The sequence below is a fragment of the Cylas formicarius genome, unplaced genomic scaffold (genome assembly GCF_029955315.1).
Source record: "Cylas formicarius isolate icCylForm1 unplaced genomic scaffold, icCylForm1.1 PGA_scaffold_1__22_contigs__length_36826433, whole genome shotgun sequence".
Classification (NCBI taxonomy): Eukaryota; Metazoa; Arthropoda; class Insecta; order Coleoptera; family Brentidae; genus Cylas; species Cylas formicarius.
The window spans coordinates 6,490,839-6,508,236 of record NW_026844264.1 but is presented as its reverse complement, the minus strand read 5'-3'; the positions used below and the strand labels follow the sequence as shown (position 1 = coordinate 6,508,236).

The 17,398-nt window shown below is 32.1% G+C and overlaps 1 protein-coding gene across 2 annotated transcripts in view; it reads right to left on the bottom strand.

Moving 5' to 3' along the window:
• Positions 1 to 17,398, bottom strand: part of LOC132697503 (leucine-rich repeat and calponin homology domain-containing protein) — a 69,474-nt gene that overhangs the window by 51,666 nt on the left and 410 nt on the right. The gene's annotated exons all lie outside the window — the stretch shown is intronic.

Genomic DNA, 17,398 nt, shown 5'->3' with positions numbered 1-17,398 from the left:
CCGTTAGTTTTTGGGTACATTTTCGGAAAACAACACAAATATATTCACTGACATGAACGTCAGAATTGACAAACGTCAAAAAACATCCGATTGCTCCCAAATCCGTGCGGTAAAATCCCGGAAATGTCTGAAGTGGCTCGGATCTGTGGGAAACGAAACTGACGTGGTAAAGTGACGCTGGCCGCACGCTAGATTGGTGGGTAATTAGGTATTTTACAGACGGGAGTAGAAAAACATTTTATGTATGTATATTTGACAAAATGTTAACAAAAAACTTAAGTTCTCGTTTTTTTGATTGTTGATGTCTACTTTTATACAGGTTGTCCAAAATTAAGCAGTAAACATTCACATCACCGTCTCTAAACTCGGTTTTTTTCCTTAATTTTAAATGTTAGCAAGTCCGGAGCTTATTTCTCTATCAAAGCGTATTAGTGTTAACTCCAAACCATATTCGAAATAATTTGGTCTTTTGATAGTACCTTATTTGTTCGGCTGAACATTTTCCCTTCACGTACGGTGAATGTTTGTGACATGAACATGAATATAAAACAAATTGAGAATAACAGAATATTAAAGTTAAACTTTTACTTTGTCAGTGACAGCTGTCGGCATAGAATTCATACCAACAGAACGCAATAATTGTTTTGCCATAGCCAAGTACGCGAAGCCGAAAAAATACGATACCATCAAATTTGATGTTATGCTTGCCATTTTGTATGGATCATTTGTTAAATATAGTAAATAGCTTCTTTCTGGAAAATAAGTTTCCCAAAAGGTCTATAATTAAGCCCGTGGGCAAAGTTTCAGATCCAAAAGAGCTCAAGGATATGAGACCAATTAGTATTCTTCCTGCGCTTTCCAAAGTTGTCGAAAAACATATGTTTAATCAAATTTGCCATTTTGTGACTTCCGACAGCATAATTACCAGTAATCAATCTGGCTTTCTTCTGGCCCACTTTAACTTTAACAAGCGTTTGATACTATTAGCCATCCTTTACTGCTGGTCAAGCTCCACTATTTTGAATTCTCATCTAGTGTAATCAAACTTTTTGAAAATTACTTTAACAATAGAATGCATTGCATCGCGGTTAATAAAATTCTTTAATTGCGTTAGAGTGTCCGCGGGTGTACCTCAAGACTATTCTAGGGCCCGGGTTATTAATTTACATCGCAAATATGGGTGAATACATTCAGTTAGCCCAACTGCAGCACTCTCCGCATGTCGCAAAATAATTTTAATACAGATTTAAATAAAATACGCGTTTATGCCGTCAATCACAATTTAAAAGCAAAAAGCAAAATCACAAGTTTTGCTTTTTGCTGGCAACAAAAATAATGAGGAGTTCATCAAGACCAATTCAATCAAGCAAAAAATTTGGGTGTAATACACCGGTTATCGTTTGAAACGCAAGTCGGAAATACACTTCAAAATTAAACTTTTTTAATCAACATTGGCCATCTATGCTACCAGCTTTGTGACACTCTGATATTGTCGCTGCTTGATCCAGGAGTTACAAAACTCATGCATGAGATTCGCTTACAGTATACCCTTTAGGCATCACTTAACATATAATTATGTAGGATCGCAGAAAATTTCACATGATTTGTCTGAATAGAATTGTCCATGCTGGCTAGCTTCCCTATCTGGCAGAGATATTCATGCTTTTGACCATTATCATAACACCAGACATAAAACTCACTTTTTTCAGATTGCCGCAGCACAAAACTGCAAATTGGAATGCTATAACTTATCATATCAAATTACAAAAAATATAACTTTCGTAAGAAATATACAAAATATCTTTCAGTACAACAAAGTGTTATGCGGTAAAATAAATGCAGTTTTTTCTTTTCTTTTTTTTTCACGTATATTATGCTGCTGTTTTTCTGAGGTTTTTTCTGTCTGCCTCTCGATCCGCCTGTTCGCACGTCTTCTCCCTCTAATTATTTCGCATATGGATCGGAATAGGTATAGGTAACCCTAATAGAGTATGATAGAGAAATAAGTTCTGGACTTGATAACACTTAAAGTTTTAATTTTGATTGTTTACGGCCTAATTCTGGACACCCCGAATAAAAGCAAATCACACAAATTTTGAAAAACTACGAAAATATGCATTTTCAAAATTGATTAAGCTGGAGATAATATTTCAAAGTGTTCAAATAGTTCACTGGTGAAAAAAAGTGTGGGAAGGATCAGCATCATTCTGCAAATTATGGCACGATTTACATAATTATAACATTTTTTAAAACAGCATTTGGTCATTTAACGCAGAATTATTTTGGCTCAGATTCATATTTTAACATTCTAAAGAAATTTCAAATAAAAAGCTGGAAATAAGGTTGGAAACTATTATTGTTCAATTCTATCTCCTCTTTTTTTTTCACAAACAGTACTTTCGGATGCCACAGGGAGCAGAATGATTTAAAAATATATAGTCCAGTTCATTCTAAAAGTGATTGTGAACAACTACAATTTGATCTGGATCGTTTTGCGTTGTGGTGTAATTTAAATGACCTAACAGTGTAATTTAATAAAACAGCTGATTTAATTTGCCTATAAACTGTGAGATGTGTGATATTTAGTGGTGACTTTGTATGTAATAAGGCTACGCTTCGTGCTTCGCACATTGAGGAATTTCTCAAATATCCACGCTATCAAAAGTGATATCCTCACTCGCATATTCTTGCGCGGTTTGGGCAACTTATTACAGAATTCTCTCTGGAGAGAGTATAAGAGCGTTTTTTACGTCCTCTGGGTATTATAAAATGCATATTGCGATGGAGGAAATTAACTACAATAAATTGCCTGACATACTTGATATTATATTATATAACTCGTATAATCTTTGCTTTCTATTCATGCTTACTGAATAATCATGTTTATTGTCCTGAACTTCTATCTGCTAATTAACTTTAATGCACCTGCAAGAAACACTATTTAGCATTGCCTAACATCGTCCAAACAATGATTATTTTTGTCTCCTGTCTCCTGTTTGCAGAGAGGCTATTTAATCATCTGCCCGGAGGCATTGATTTGTTTAATGCAACTTTGACAAAGTTTAAAAATTAAATAAAGAAAAAAAATTGATGTGCTAGCCATAGACAATTTTGCTTAGCTCTTTTTTATAATCTTACAACACCATAAATTTTGTTACGATACTTTAATCATATAAACTTATGTCTAGAAAAATCGGAATTTCCTAGCGAATTCTGCCGCTGCCCAAAATCCTGAATCCTGTTATAGTTGCAAACTTTCTGCCCATAAAACCAACCGAACACGGTCTTCAAAGGCCTTAGCGAAAATAATTGCAAAAATAGCTGCTTAGAAATTTAGACGTAATTACAGCTGTTGCACGGTCCTTCTGAACATTACTGATGATATTTTTAGGTCCTGGGATAATGGCAAGTTGACTGTGTTAATCACCCGTTGCTTTTATCGATTTTGAACTATATTGGTTTGAGTATCTTTGCACGAAAACTTATTAAAAATTATCTTATCAACCGTAAACAGGCGGTGGTTTTTTAGGCGTATCCCCTGGAGTCCCCCAGGGTTCTATTTTGGGGCCGCTGTTATTCTTAGTTTATATATATGACAATTTTCAATACTCAGATGTGTCTCTCATATCTGATCGAAAAGGTCAATCAGGCCATTTCTACTGTAAACTACGACTTTTATAAGATGAAATTAAAAAATTTAGGGTTGTTAATTGATTCATGGTTGAGATTTACGACACATGTTAATAACGCTTGATCTATGGCATTCGCAAATTTCAAAATGACAGTTACACTTTAGCTCACAACAATTGCACTGAAGACGCCACGGTATCGATATAATAGAATCAGCTTTCGAACTGACGTACGTGAAGCGCTCCTATTCTTATTGCTTGACAAAAACATTAAATAATAGACCGAATGAATCTAAAACATTAAAGACTAAATATACTTTCAAGAGGCAGCTGTACAAATTTCTGTTATCAAAATAATAATCCTCTTGGCATGAAATATCTGTCCATAGATTGCATTAATTGTTATGTGTGAAGATTTTAAGTTTTGAGCACTTATTAGAGAAACATATTTCGGTAATAAACAAAAATAATCTAAAAAAAATATCTAATATGTGATTAAATAACCATTTTTAGGTTATTTGTAGACTGCGACTGCGTCTAAGATCCAAATTGCTGTTGGTGCTGCCTAAGCATAAGTATAAGTATTATAAAACTAAACGAACCTTATTGGTGATATAGTTATCATTCAAGTATAGTTATGATTCAAGGTTGAAAAATTATTCATCATCCTCCGTTGGCTTGTTGAATTCGACAAACTTTCTTGGCATTTTTAAGGTTATAAGTCGAGGCATAAGTATTATAAAACTAAACGAACTTTATTGGTGATATAGTTATCATTCAATGATTCAAGGTTGAAAAATTATTCCGGGATATCATCCTCCGTTCGTTTGTTGAATTCGAAAAACTTTCTTGGTATTTTTAAGGTTTATAAGGCATAAGGTAATGTTATAAAAAAACATTTTTCCTTTTTCCTTTGGCTTTAATTGCAATTAAGAATGACAAAAATTCCTAACTCAATATCCTTCTCTCTGAAGATTTTTTTTTACTTAAACTTGAAGAAAAAGAAAAATTATAAGAAACAAAATTTTTAAATATTATTTTTATGTCCGTTTTATGTAATTCATAAAATTTATACTTATTAAGTTAACACTAGCGTTGACCATACACTTCCCCATTTTTTGAAAAAATGTAAGTGGATTATTTATACTTAATATTTTAAAACCTGCATTTACTTGATTCAAAATTAAGACTATTATTATTATATGCGATCCTGATGTGGCTGTTTAAAATGTGATTTTTTTAAGTTTTGTATTGTTTGTTCTCATTGCTGATTAATTAATAATCTAATGATGAATTTTTTGTATCAATTGGATGATCACGCATATATTTCATCATATTTTTTATATATTATAATTTGTCACTCAGAGAGAATCTACAATATATCAGCTAAATGTACCGTGTCATGCCCATTTCTTAAATTTATCTATAAATTCTTAATTAATTTTGTCGTAATGATTTAAACTAATTCCCTCATAAATTTTTATGATCAAACTAAAAAAAATGACACTCTTTTGGTTATTGTTTTAAGTTAACACTGAATTCCCGTTCAATAACTTTTGTCTTTAACGAATTTATTAATTTGAATTTATATGGCTCGAGCGCCGTCTACATTGAGATTTATGAAACGTTTAGTGAATAATGTTGAAAGTACGTCATCTGAGTACTGCTCACAAACATAGAATTGATGAACTAGTGAAGAGTTTATATGATTTTAGAACTCAAAAACTGAAAATTTGAAATTTGTTTGAAGTTGTAGTAAAAAAATCCTTTCAGGCGTTTACTTTTACAGCACAATAGATAAATAATATGCATAGAAAAATGTAAAAAGTCTAAATTTAAAATCTTAGAAATTTTAAGTAAAAAAGTAATAGAACGGAATTTATCATATCGGATACGCGACATTAGGAAACCAAAATGAAAGAGGAAAAAAGTATTCCCCAAGGATTTACATATAAATTAAACGCCTGAAATTTACTGAATCTGGTGGCACATCATAAAAACATGATCACTCTGACCTTTTGTAAATATGTCGACACTAATGTAAAGTAATGTTAGCACAAAATTTCATTCTCAGCAAACTATAGTGCGAAATAAGAATTTGTAGGGCTCTTGCCATAGAAATGCACAAATGGCGCTGCCTTTTTTCAATAAAAATATTGAAGCTATTAAATAAAATAATGATTTTGGATTTTTAAAGCCTTTGGTGGCTCGTAGTATAATATGAGATCTTTTAGTCCAAGATAATGCCCAAATTTCAATGTTTTAAGGGAACGTTATTACTAGATAAGAATTTAACATCTGTTGGCTGCTGCTTTCTGGCGAATTTTGTTCGTTTGATAAGCTTTTAATTTTTTCTGCATAAAGTGTTGCCCAGCTAAGAAGGACCCTTTGTACTTACGGTAAATTTGGCCAACATGACGTCAGCGAACACGACGCAAACGTACCGTAAATAAGTTTTGGTTCATTAAATAGCGTGTGGTCAATAAATTGTAACAAACTACGCAATTTAAATAACTCTTAACGTAATTTATCAGGTCGAACAAATCTACTCAGCAACAATCGAGTCCATTGTTTTAAAAAATTGCGAGACATATTGCCTGACATGAATTAAATTATATATGTTGAATAAATGAAAAAATATATAGCGCATTTAATCGGTACATTTTAACGGTTTCATGTGCTAATTCTCTTTAACAAAAGTGATACGAAATTATACAGGAGCTTTCGAATGGTTTGACATTGAGGTTACCAAATGTGCAATTTTATTAACCCTATTTGCCATTTGCCCTTTTATGCAATACAATTATTTTTTTATCCCTATTGTAAATCCCAAGGTAAATCCGATATTAATGAATAGACTTTTTTGTTATTTTAGGGAACTTGTCATTGTACCTGATTGATAAGTAAAGTTATTAGTATTATTTTGTGAATGTACATAATACAATTGAATCGCTTATTTCAAAAACCACATAAGTCAAAAAATTAAACTTTTCAGGAATCAAAAAAAAAAAAACTGTATTACTCGAATAATAATTTCTTTATCATACATTTATTTTTGTTATTTATTTGACTAAATTTTTTGATAAATGGTATTTGGAAATTTTATCTTTTACGATATATAATAAAAAATATATTCAGGACTTATGTGGTTTTTGCACTGAACATATGCATGTTATTTAGAATTAGGTTAAAAAGTGAGACAAAATTACGTTTTATTTACAAAAATGAGTTTTCAAGGCACATAATCGAACTTTTGGTCACACTCAACATTTGGGTCTTCATCGGCCAGTTCACCAGTCGGCCAATCAAAATTTTTCTCATAAAATTGCATATACTCTGAAGGTATGCTACTCTTCACCCGTTTGATAGTTTCCGATTTTCTTAGCGTTTAGGGCAACATTTCCGTTCGGGTAAGTTTGTAGAGCTGGCAAACAAATAGGAGCCGATTTATTCCTGGATAGTTGAAAAGTGTGTTAAAAGTAGAGGGTGAAAAGCTCTGTTTCAGTTCTTTTGGAACTTTTTTTCTAAAACTTTCATCAGACAGGCAAGTTTTCTTATAATAAGTGGGCCACCACTTTGAGAATTCCAAAATTTGAGAAGTTGACCACATAAATACAGCAAATTTGTCGCTGGCTTCGCTCATCATAGAATAATACTGATCAGGCGGGTATACCCGGTCAACCTTTTTAACCTTTTGCAAAACCAAAATCTTGGTCATTGGGCAAGGAGTGTCCCCTTATATTGGGAAAAAATGTGTTATTTTTGAATATCTGCCAGTGCCTGTCAAAGCCAAACGAAATCTGATCATTGTATGGTTCTTGTTCTGTCCTGGACAGTTGTCTGAGAAAAGGTATAGTTCGTCCACATCATCATTCAAGAAGTTCTCTAGATAATGGAGGAACATTGAGCACACTTCATTTGTTCCTTTATTTCCTAATCCTTCATCGTAGACGTAAAACACAGTTTTATTGGTCTTAAGATTTTTTATGCTAAAAAAAATCACCCACAGTTGTCTTAGGTAAAACATTTCTTGTACCGGAATATTCGGCAAAGACAAGTTCTGCATGTCAAAAGTTAGGGCGGTCGGCCACGTTTTCACGAGATCTACAAAGTTCTTTATGTCACGGATTTTATTATATAACGTTTGTGCTCTTTTGTGAATAGTCTTCTCTGCTTCGACAGCTTTTTTTGGCATGAAATCATAACCTAGGGTTTTTCATTTTAACGGTTAACAAGTTACGCACGTATCGACCTAAGGTCTGCCGAACCTTAGCGAAAACGTATTCTTGAAAGTTTTTTTTTATCATGAATAATCAATGCATACTTTTTACATTCAAAGCAGCATCAATATCTTTACCTGAATAGTGCGTTTTCTTTCTAGGGAATGAAATATATGGTCACGAATTGCTTTCAAAATTTCGGGACGAGTTGTGCTGGCTTTTGAATGCTTACCACTACCATCTTTTGGAGTCTGCAAGATGCACAAGCGACCCACGCGACCTGCAGTGACGCCCCAGATAGAAACAAACGCTTTTTTGCGTACAACTTTTCTTCTACCAGAAGTAACGATGTAGTATTTAAAATAAATTTCTCTCGGTATAGATCTTTTTTTACGACGTCTATGAGTTTTTACTGCGCCTTTCCTAATTAGTTGCTGCAAGAAAATATCTTGTTCATCTTTGGAATGAAATCCGTTTAGCTTAGTAAGACATAATTTCAGATCATCTTGAGTAAACTTATTAAAGCATGTCATTTTACATCTGAAAACAAGATTTATCCTATAACACACTATACCTAAATTTAATGCACACAAAAACGTTATCTCGTCCAGTAGCTTGACGGCAATTTCTTTCCTCTCCAATTCGTATGTTCGATACCTTTAACTTTAGAATTTTTGATCACAAATCGCTTATTCTGTTCTGGATGTTTTTGTCTCTTTTTTAGTGGCTGTAGAGTTTCGTCACTACTGCAGTCAGGGTGTAAACAGTAGACTAACATAGTCGCCGCAAGAAAATAAACATATTCATGCGCCACACGTCCCCACCATCGAATCCGCCCGAATCCGTCGTTCTGCGCAAAAACCCCACAAGTCACCGACTAATGTGGTTTTTACAGTTAATAGTCAAAACTGAGTATTAATATTTGCTGAATGGTTAATACGACTTATGGGATTTTAACACAAATTGTGTAAATTGACATTTTAAATCCGTTCATGGCAAAAACCTATTTTCGGCAAAAATTGACTTATGGGGTTTTTGAAATGAGCGATTCATTTAAAAGATAAATATAATAATTTCATGTCAAAGTCCGTCGTTTTCAAATTAAATCTCAAAAAAAGTACAGGTAAACCTGTAAAGGTCATCGACGACGATACCGAAGAAAAGTACACCATTTTATTTTTTAAAAAGAAATACCCACCCTAGATAAGATTTTAATGGATCATAGCTAGAAAACTTGGAAATATGGATTTTGACTGGCAAAAGCATAACCGAAAGCGATGAATCTTTGCTGGAGACAAAATTATGTACTCGGAAAGTATAATGCAGTACCAAAGAGAGCAGAAGAAAATATTTTATCTTTCTGAGACTTAGAATATACAGTACCAAAGACAATTTGAAACAAAAACCCCCAGGTATTGAATTTTATCGCACTAGCTTTGGCTTTTTTAGAAATATCTCCGTAACCTTTTACTAACACGCTGAGGAAGATATAACAGAAAACCCGAGGGTTACATACGGATGAAATATTTTCAATTTCTAATTTTTATTGTCCGCATGAAAGACTGTTGATTTTAAAAACAGAATTTCTTAAAAACAAATTTAAAACTAAATATAACCAAAATTAAGTATACAATAGTTTATACTTGAATTAAATTATAAAACATTAAAATCATTAAAAAAAACTTTTATTATGGGTCAGTTTCTTTATACAAAATATCGACGCTAAAAATACAAGCGTTCAAGGAAATATTTAGGAAATACGAGGATTTTTTTGGGTAACACAGGGCAATATGAAGAAACGTAAGGTAAGGTATATTAGAAATATTTCCCTATGGGGAAATATTTGTCCAAATTTTAAGAGGTGATACTATAATACTAATACTGCGTGTAAAATGCTTATGAAGCACATAAACTTCCCATAAACTTATCTAAATCAGGGTGGTACTACTGCACCCGATAAAATGAAAGAATGTTCCGATGAAAAAACCAATGCCAAACAACAATACAAAGTGGCTCAAGTTGTAGTATCGCCAGTAGTCGTCCCCTAGCACACCTATTGAAGTTTTGTTACTCCACACCTTTCCGAAATATACTTTGATTACTTAGATTTTGATTTGATTAATTAAAATAATATTATTAATTAGTGATTAATACCTAGATTAACTCTAGTTAGCGCCCTCTCAATATTAAAAAAAAAATGCGACACTGACATTTACTACTTAAACTAAAAATATATTTTTTTATATCGTGGCTTTATTAGCTTAAATGTACTTTTAGAAAGGGGCTTTTTGATGTTAGATCTCTATTTCTTAAAGCCCTTATCGTATTATTAAAAGTGATTTAAGACCAAAAAATAAACGTTAAAAAACGGATTATTTACTAAATACGTATACGCGGAACAGATTTAAACCATAAAAAACCAAAACAAACAACGCTCAGTCGTTTCGGTTCCATTGATAAAACCCGAGATAAAACACAGGCAAGCATTCCTAACTCAATATCCTTCTCTCTGAAGATTTTTTTTTACTTAAACTTGAAGAAAAAGAAAAAAGAAGAAACAAAATTTTTAAATATTATTTTTATGTCCGTTTTATGTAATTCATAAAATTTATACTTATTAAGTTAACACTAGCGTTGACCATACACTTCCCCATTTTTTGAAAAAATGTAAGTGGATTATTTATACTTAATATTTTAAAACCTGCATTTACTTGATTCAAAATTAAGACTATTATTATTATATGCGATCCTGATGTGGCTGTTTAAAATGTGATTTTTTTAAGTTTTGTATTGTTTGTTCTCATTGCTGATTAATTAATAATCTAATGATGAATTTTTTGTATCAATTGGATGATCACGCATATATTTCATCATATTTTTTATATATTATAATTTGTCACTCAGAGAGAATCTACAATATATCAGCTAAATGTACCGTGTCATGCCCATTTCTTAAATTTATCTATAAATTCTTAATTAATTTTGTCGTAATGATTTAAACTAATTCCCTCATAAATTTTTATGATCAAACTAAAAAAAATGACACTCTTTTGGTTATTGTTTTAAGTTAACACTGAATTCCCGTTCAATAACTTTTGTCTTTAACGAATTTATTAATTTGAATTTATATGGCTCGAGCGCCGTCTACATTGAGATTTATGAAACGTTTAGTGAATAATGTTGAAAGTACGTCATCTGAGTACTGCTCACAAACATAGAATTGATGAACTAGTGAAGAGTTTATATGATTTTAGAACTCAAAAACTGAAAATTTGAAATTTGTTTGAAGTTGTAGTAAAAAAATCCTTTCAGGCGTTTACTTTTACAGCACAATAGATAAATAATATGCATAGAAAAATGTAAAAAGTCTAAATTTAAAATCTTAGAAATTTTAAGTAAAAAAGTAATAGAACGGAATTTATCATATCGGATACGCGACATTAGGAAACCAAAATGAAAGAGGAAAAAAGTATTCCCCAAGGATTTACATATAAATTAAACGCCTGAAATTTACTGAATCTGGTGGCACATCATAAAAACATGATCACTCTGACCTTTTGTAAATATGTCGACACTAATGTAAAGTAATGTTAGCACAAAATTTCATTCTCAGCAAACTATAGTGCGAAATAAGAATTTGTAGGGCTCTTGCCATAGAAATGCACAAATGGCGCTGCCTTTTTTCAATAAAAATATTGAAGCTATTAAATAAAATAATGATTTTGGATTTTTAAAGCCTTTGGTGGCTCGTAGTATAATATGAGATCTTTTAGTCCAAGATAATGCCCAAATTTCAATGTTTTAAGGGAACGTTATTACTAGATAAGAATTTAACATCTGTTGGCTGCTGCTTTCTGGCGAATTTTGTTCGTTTGATAAGCTTTTAATTTTTTCTGCATAAAGTGTTGCCCAGCTAAGAAGGACCCTTTGTACTTACGGTAAATTTGGCCAACATGACGTCAGCGAACACGACGCAAACGTACCGTAAATAAGTTTTGGTTCATTAAATAGCGTGTGGTCAATAAATTGTAACAAACTACGCAATTTAAATAACTCTTAACGTAATTTATCAGGTCGAACAAATCTACTCAGCAACAATCGAGTCCATTGTTTTAAAAAATTGCGAGACATATTGCCTGACATGAATTAAATTATATATGTTGAATAAATGAAAAAATATATAGCGCATTTAATCGGTACATTTTAACGGTTTCATGTGCTAATTCTCTTTAACAAAAGTGATACGAAATTATACAGGAGCTTTCGAATGGTTTGACATTGAGGTTACCAAATGTGCAATTTTATTAACCCTATTTGCCATTTGCCCTTTTATGCAATACAATTATTTTTTTATCCCTATTGTAAATCCCAAGGTAAATCCGATATTAATGAATAGACTTTTTTGTTATTTTAGGGAACTTGTCATTGTACCTGATTGATAAGTAAAGTTATTAGTATTATTTTGTGAATGTACATAATACAATTGAATCGCTTATTTCAAAAACCACATAAGTCAAAAAATTAAACTTTTCAGGAATCAAAAAAAAAAACTGTATTACTCGAATAATAATTTCTTTATCATACATTTATTTTTGTTATTTATTTGACTAAATTTTTTGATAAATGGTATTTGGAAATTTTATCTTTTACGATATATAATAAAAAATATATTCAGGACTTATGTGGTTTTTGCACTGAACATATGCATGTTATTTAGAATTAGGTTAAAAAGTGAGACAAAATTACGTTTTATTTACAAAAATGAGTTTTCAAGGCACATAATCGAACTTTTGGTCACACTCAACATTTGGGTCTTCATCGGCCAGTTCACCAGTCGGCCAATCAAAATTTTTCTCATAAAATTGCATATACTCTGAAGGTATGCTACTCTTCACCCGTTTGATAGTTTCCGATTTTCTTAGCGTTTAGGGCAACATTTCCGTTCGGGTAAGTTTGTAGAGCTGGCAAACAAATAGGAGCCGATTTATTCCTGGATAGTTGAAAAGTGTGTTAAAAGTAGAGGGTGAAAAGCTCTGTTTCAGTTCTTTTGGAACTTTGTTTCTAAAACTTTCATCAGACAGGCAAGTTTTCTTATAATAAGTGGGCCACCACTTTGAGAATTCCAAAATTTGAGAAGTTGACCACATAAATACAGCAAATTTGTCGCTGGCTTCGCTCATCATAGAATAATATTGATCAGGCGGGTATACCCGGTCAACCTTTTTAACCTTTTGCAAAACCAAAATCTTGGTCATTGGGCAAGGAGTGTCCCCTTATATTGGGAAAAAATGTGTTATTTTTGAATATCTGCCAGTGCCTGTCAAAGCCAAACGAAATCTGATCATTGTATGGTTCTTGTTCTGTCCTGGACAGTTGTCTGAGAAAAGGTATAGTTCGTCCACATCATCATTCAAGAAGTTCTCTAGATAATGGAGGAACATTGAGCACACTTCATTTGTTCCTTTATTTCCTAATCCTTCATCGTAGACGTAAAACACAGTTTTATTGGTCTTAAGATTTTTTATGCTAAAAAAAATCACCCACAGTTGTCTTAGGTAAAACATTTCTTGTACCGGAATATTCGGCAAAGACAAGTTCTGCATGTCAAAAGTTAGGGCGGTCGGCCACGTTTTCACGAGATCTACAAAGTTCTTTATGTCACGGATTTTATTATATAACGTTTGTGCTCTTTTGTGAATAGTCTTCTCTGCTTCGACAGCTTTTTTTGGCATGAAATCATAACCTAGGGTTTTTCATTTTAACGGTTAACAAGTTACGCACGTATCGACCTAAGGTCTGCCGAACCTTAGCGAAAACGTATTCTTGAAAGTTTTTTTTTATCATGAATAATCAATGCATACTTTTTACATTCAAAGCAGCATCAATATCTTTACCTGAATAGTGCGTTTTCTTTCTAGGGAATGAAATATATGGTCATGAATTGCTTTCAAAATTTCGGGACGAGTTGTGCTGGCTTTTGAATGCTTACCACTACCATCTTTTGGAGTCTGCAAGATGCACAAGCGACCCACGCGACCTGCAGTGACGCCCCAGATAGAAACAAACGCTTTTTTGCGTACAACTTTTCTTCTACCAGAAGTAACGATGTAGTATTTAAAATAAATTTCTCTCGGTATAGATCTTTTTTTACGACGTCTATGAGTTTTTACTGCGCCTTTCCTAATTAGTTGCTGCAAGAAAATATCTTGTTCATCTTTGGAATGAAATCCGTTTAGCTTAGTAAGACATAATTTCAGATCATCTTGAGTAAACTTATTAAAGCATGTCATTTTACATCTGAAAACAAGATTTATCCTATAACACACTATACCTAAATTTAATGCACACAAAAACGTTATCTCGTCCAGTAGCTTGACGGCAATTTCTTTCCTCTCCAATTCGTATGTTCGATACCTTTAACTTTAGAATTTTTGATCACAAATCGCTTATTCTGTTCTGGATGTTTTTGTCTCTTTTTTAGTGGCTGTAGAGTTTCGTCACTACTGCAGTCAGGGTGTAAACAGTAGACTAACATAGTCGCCGCAAGAAAATAAACATATTCATGCGCCACACGTCCCCACCATCGAATCCGCCCGAATCCGTCGTTCTGCGCAAAAACCCCACAAGTCACCGACTAATGTGGTTTTTACAGTTAATAGTCAAAACTGAGTATTAATATTTGCTGAATGGTTAATACGACTTATGGGATTTTAACACAAATTGTGTAAATTGACATTTTAAATCCGTTCATGGCAAAAATCTATTTTCGGCAAAAATTGACTTATGGGGTTTTTGAAATGAGCGATTCATTTAAAAGATAAATATAATAATTTCATGTCAAAGTCCGTCGTTTTCAAATTAAATCTCAAAAAAAGTACAGGTAAACCTGTAAAGGTCATCGACGACGATACCGAAGAAAAGTACACCATTTTATTTTTTAAAAAGAAATACCCACCCTAGATAAGATTTTAATGGATCATAGCTAGAAAACTTGGAAATATGGATTTTGACTGGCAAAAGCATAACCGAAAGCGATGAATCTTTGCTGGAGACAAAATTATGTACTCGGAAAGTATAATGCAGTACCAAAGAGAGCAGAAGAAAATATTTTATCTTTCTGAGACTTAGAATATACAGTACCAAAGACAATTTGAAACAAAAACCCCCAGGTATTGAATTTTATCGCACTAGCTTTGGCTTTTTTAGAAATATCTCCGTAACCTTTTACTAACACGCTGAGGAAGATATAACAGAAAACCCGAGGGTTACATACGGATGAAATATTTTCAATTTCTAATTTTTATTGTCCGCATGAAAGACTGTTGATTTTAAAAACAGAATTTCTTAAAAACAAATTTAAAACTAAATATAACCAAAATTAAGTATACAATAGTTTATACTTGAATTAAATTATAAAACATTAAAATCATTAAAAAAAACTTTTATTATGGGTCAGTTTCTTTATACAAAATATCGACGCTAAAAATACAAGCGTTCAAGGAAATATTTAGGAAATACGAGGATTTTTTTGGGTAACACAGGGCAATATGAAGAAACGTAAGGTAAGGTATATTAGAAATATTTCCCTATGGGGAAATATTTGTCCAAATTTTAAGAGGTGATACTATAATACTAATACTGCGTGTAAAATGCTTATGAAGCACATAAACTTCCCATAAACTTATCTAAATCAGGGTGGTACTACTGCACCCGATAAAATGAAAGAATGTTCCGATGAAAAAACCAATGCCAAACAACAATACAAAGTGGCTCAAGTTGTAGTATCGCCAGTAGTCGTCCCCTAGCACACCTATTGAAGTTTTGTTACTCCACACCTTTCCGAAATATACTTTGATTACTTAGATTTTGATTTGATTAATTAAAATAATATTATTAATTAGTGATTAATACCTAGATTAACTCTAGTTAGCGCCCTCTCAATATTAAAAAAAAAATGCGACACTGACATTTACTACTTAAACTAAAAATATATTTTTTTATATCGTGGCTTTATTAGCTTAAATGTACTTTTAGAAAGGGGCTTTTTGATGTTAGATCTCTATTTCTTAAAGCCCTTATCGTATTATTAAAAGTGATTTAAGACCAAAAAATAAACGTTAAAAAACGGATTATTTACTAAATACGTATACGCGGAACAGATTTAAACCATAAAAAACCAAAACAAACAACGCTCAGTCGTTTCGGTTCCATTGATAAAACCCGAGATAAAACACAGGCAAGCATGTTTGTGAGCAGAAAACTAATGTAGGTTTATTTAACGTGAAAGTTCATCTAATGTCAAATAAACAATTTTCGTCTTTTGGTCTACTAAACATCCGTTGATAATTGAGGCATTGTTGCTCAATTTTTAAAATTTTTTGGAATACCCACACCTACAACCTACATACAGCGAAATTTCACAAATACAAATATTTGACAGACTTACTGGCTAATTATTTACTCCTGACTTGAAATATCAATAAACAATTAAAAGTGGCGAAATTTCAAAAAAAAATTGAAAATATTATTAACAACTTGCTAAACAAAACTTAATCAAATAGGTTTCATTTTAACAACTCCAAAAAAAGGAGATACAGAAGGCCGAGGCTAAAACGTTAAAAATAGAAAAACTATTTTCAGATTTTAGATTTTTTTTAAATTAGAGTTTTTCTTCAATTGTCAATAAATGGAACTTAAACTCTTGTCATGAGAACTGATTTTAATTAATTTGATTTAGTAATTCTAAAACTTACATATATGCAGTCGGTCTCTTGTGGAAAAAATATAGTTTGCCAACTACATGTTAAAAATTGTACAATTTAAATAAAAACGCACAATGCTATCACATTTTTTCCGGACAAAGCTTTTACCGACTTTTTATGCTGTGGTTGTAAAAATATTAAAAAGGAAAAATGAGACATCAGAAAATTTTCAGAAGAAAGTCATTGTAAACTCCAACGCGTTTAATATGTATAGAATAATACAAAAGAGTCTAAAAATAAATTTTAGCTGAAAGTCTAGTGTCAACATACACAATCGAAATGGAAATTCTGTTATTAATAATCTACGTCACGTCTAGAAGGAAACATTCTTTTACAGGTGTTGAATATTAAAAGCCAATAACGTTTCTGAAATATCCTGAAGAATGGGTTTAAAATATAATCCAAAATCTGCAAATCAATGAATTTAATTAAGCTCCTTCAATTAGCAAAACGTTCGGGTTATTGAATTGAAAACTCATTAAAGACCTGTGACAAAAGCCATTAAAAAGAGGGATTTACTAATTAATTAAAAATAAATATTATAAATCCAAGAGGTAAAGTTCGCAATTCGGCAGAGGCATTTTTTTCTTACCGTAATATATCCCATATTAATAATTAATAATTATGTTATTACACATTCTTTGGAAAAGACGAACCATCAATAATTCTATATAGCAGTGGCGTTGTAAAAGGTGCATACCGTATACACAACAAAAAATAAAAGAAGCACTACACTATTTATACAACAGCGAATTCATTCAATGCAAATTGTGTTTGTGTAGGCACG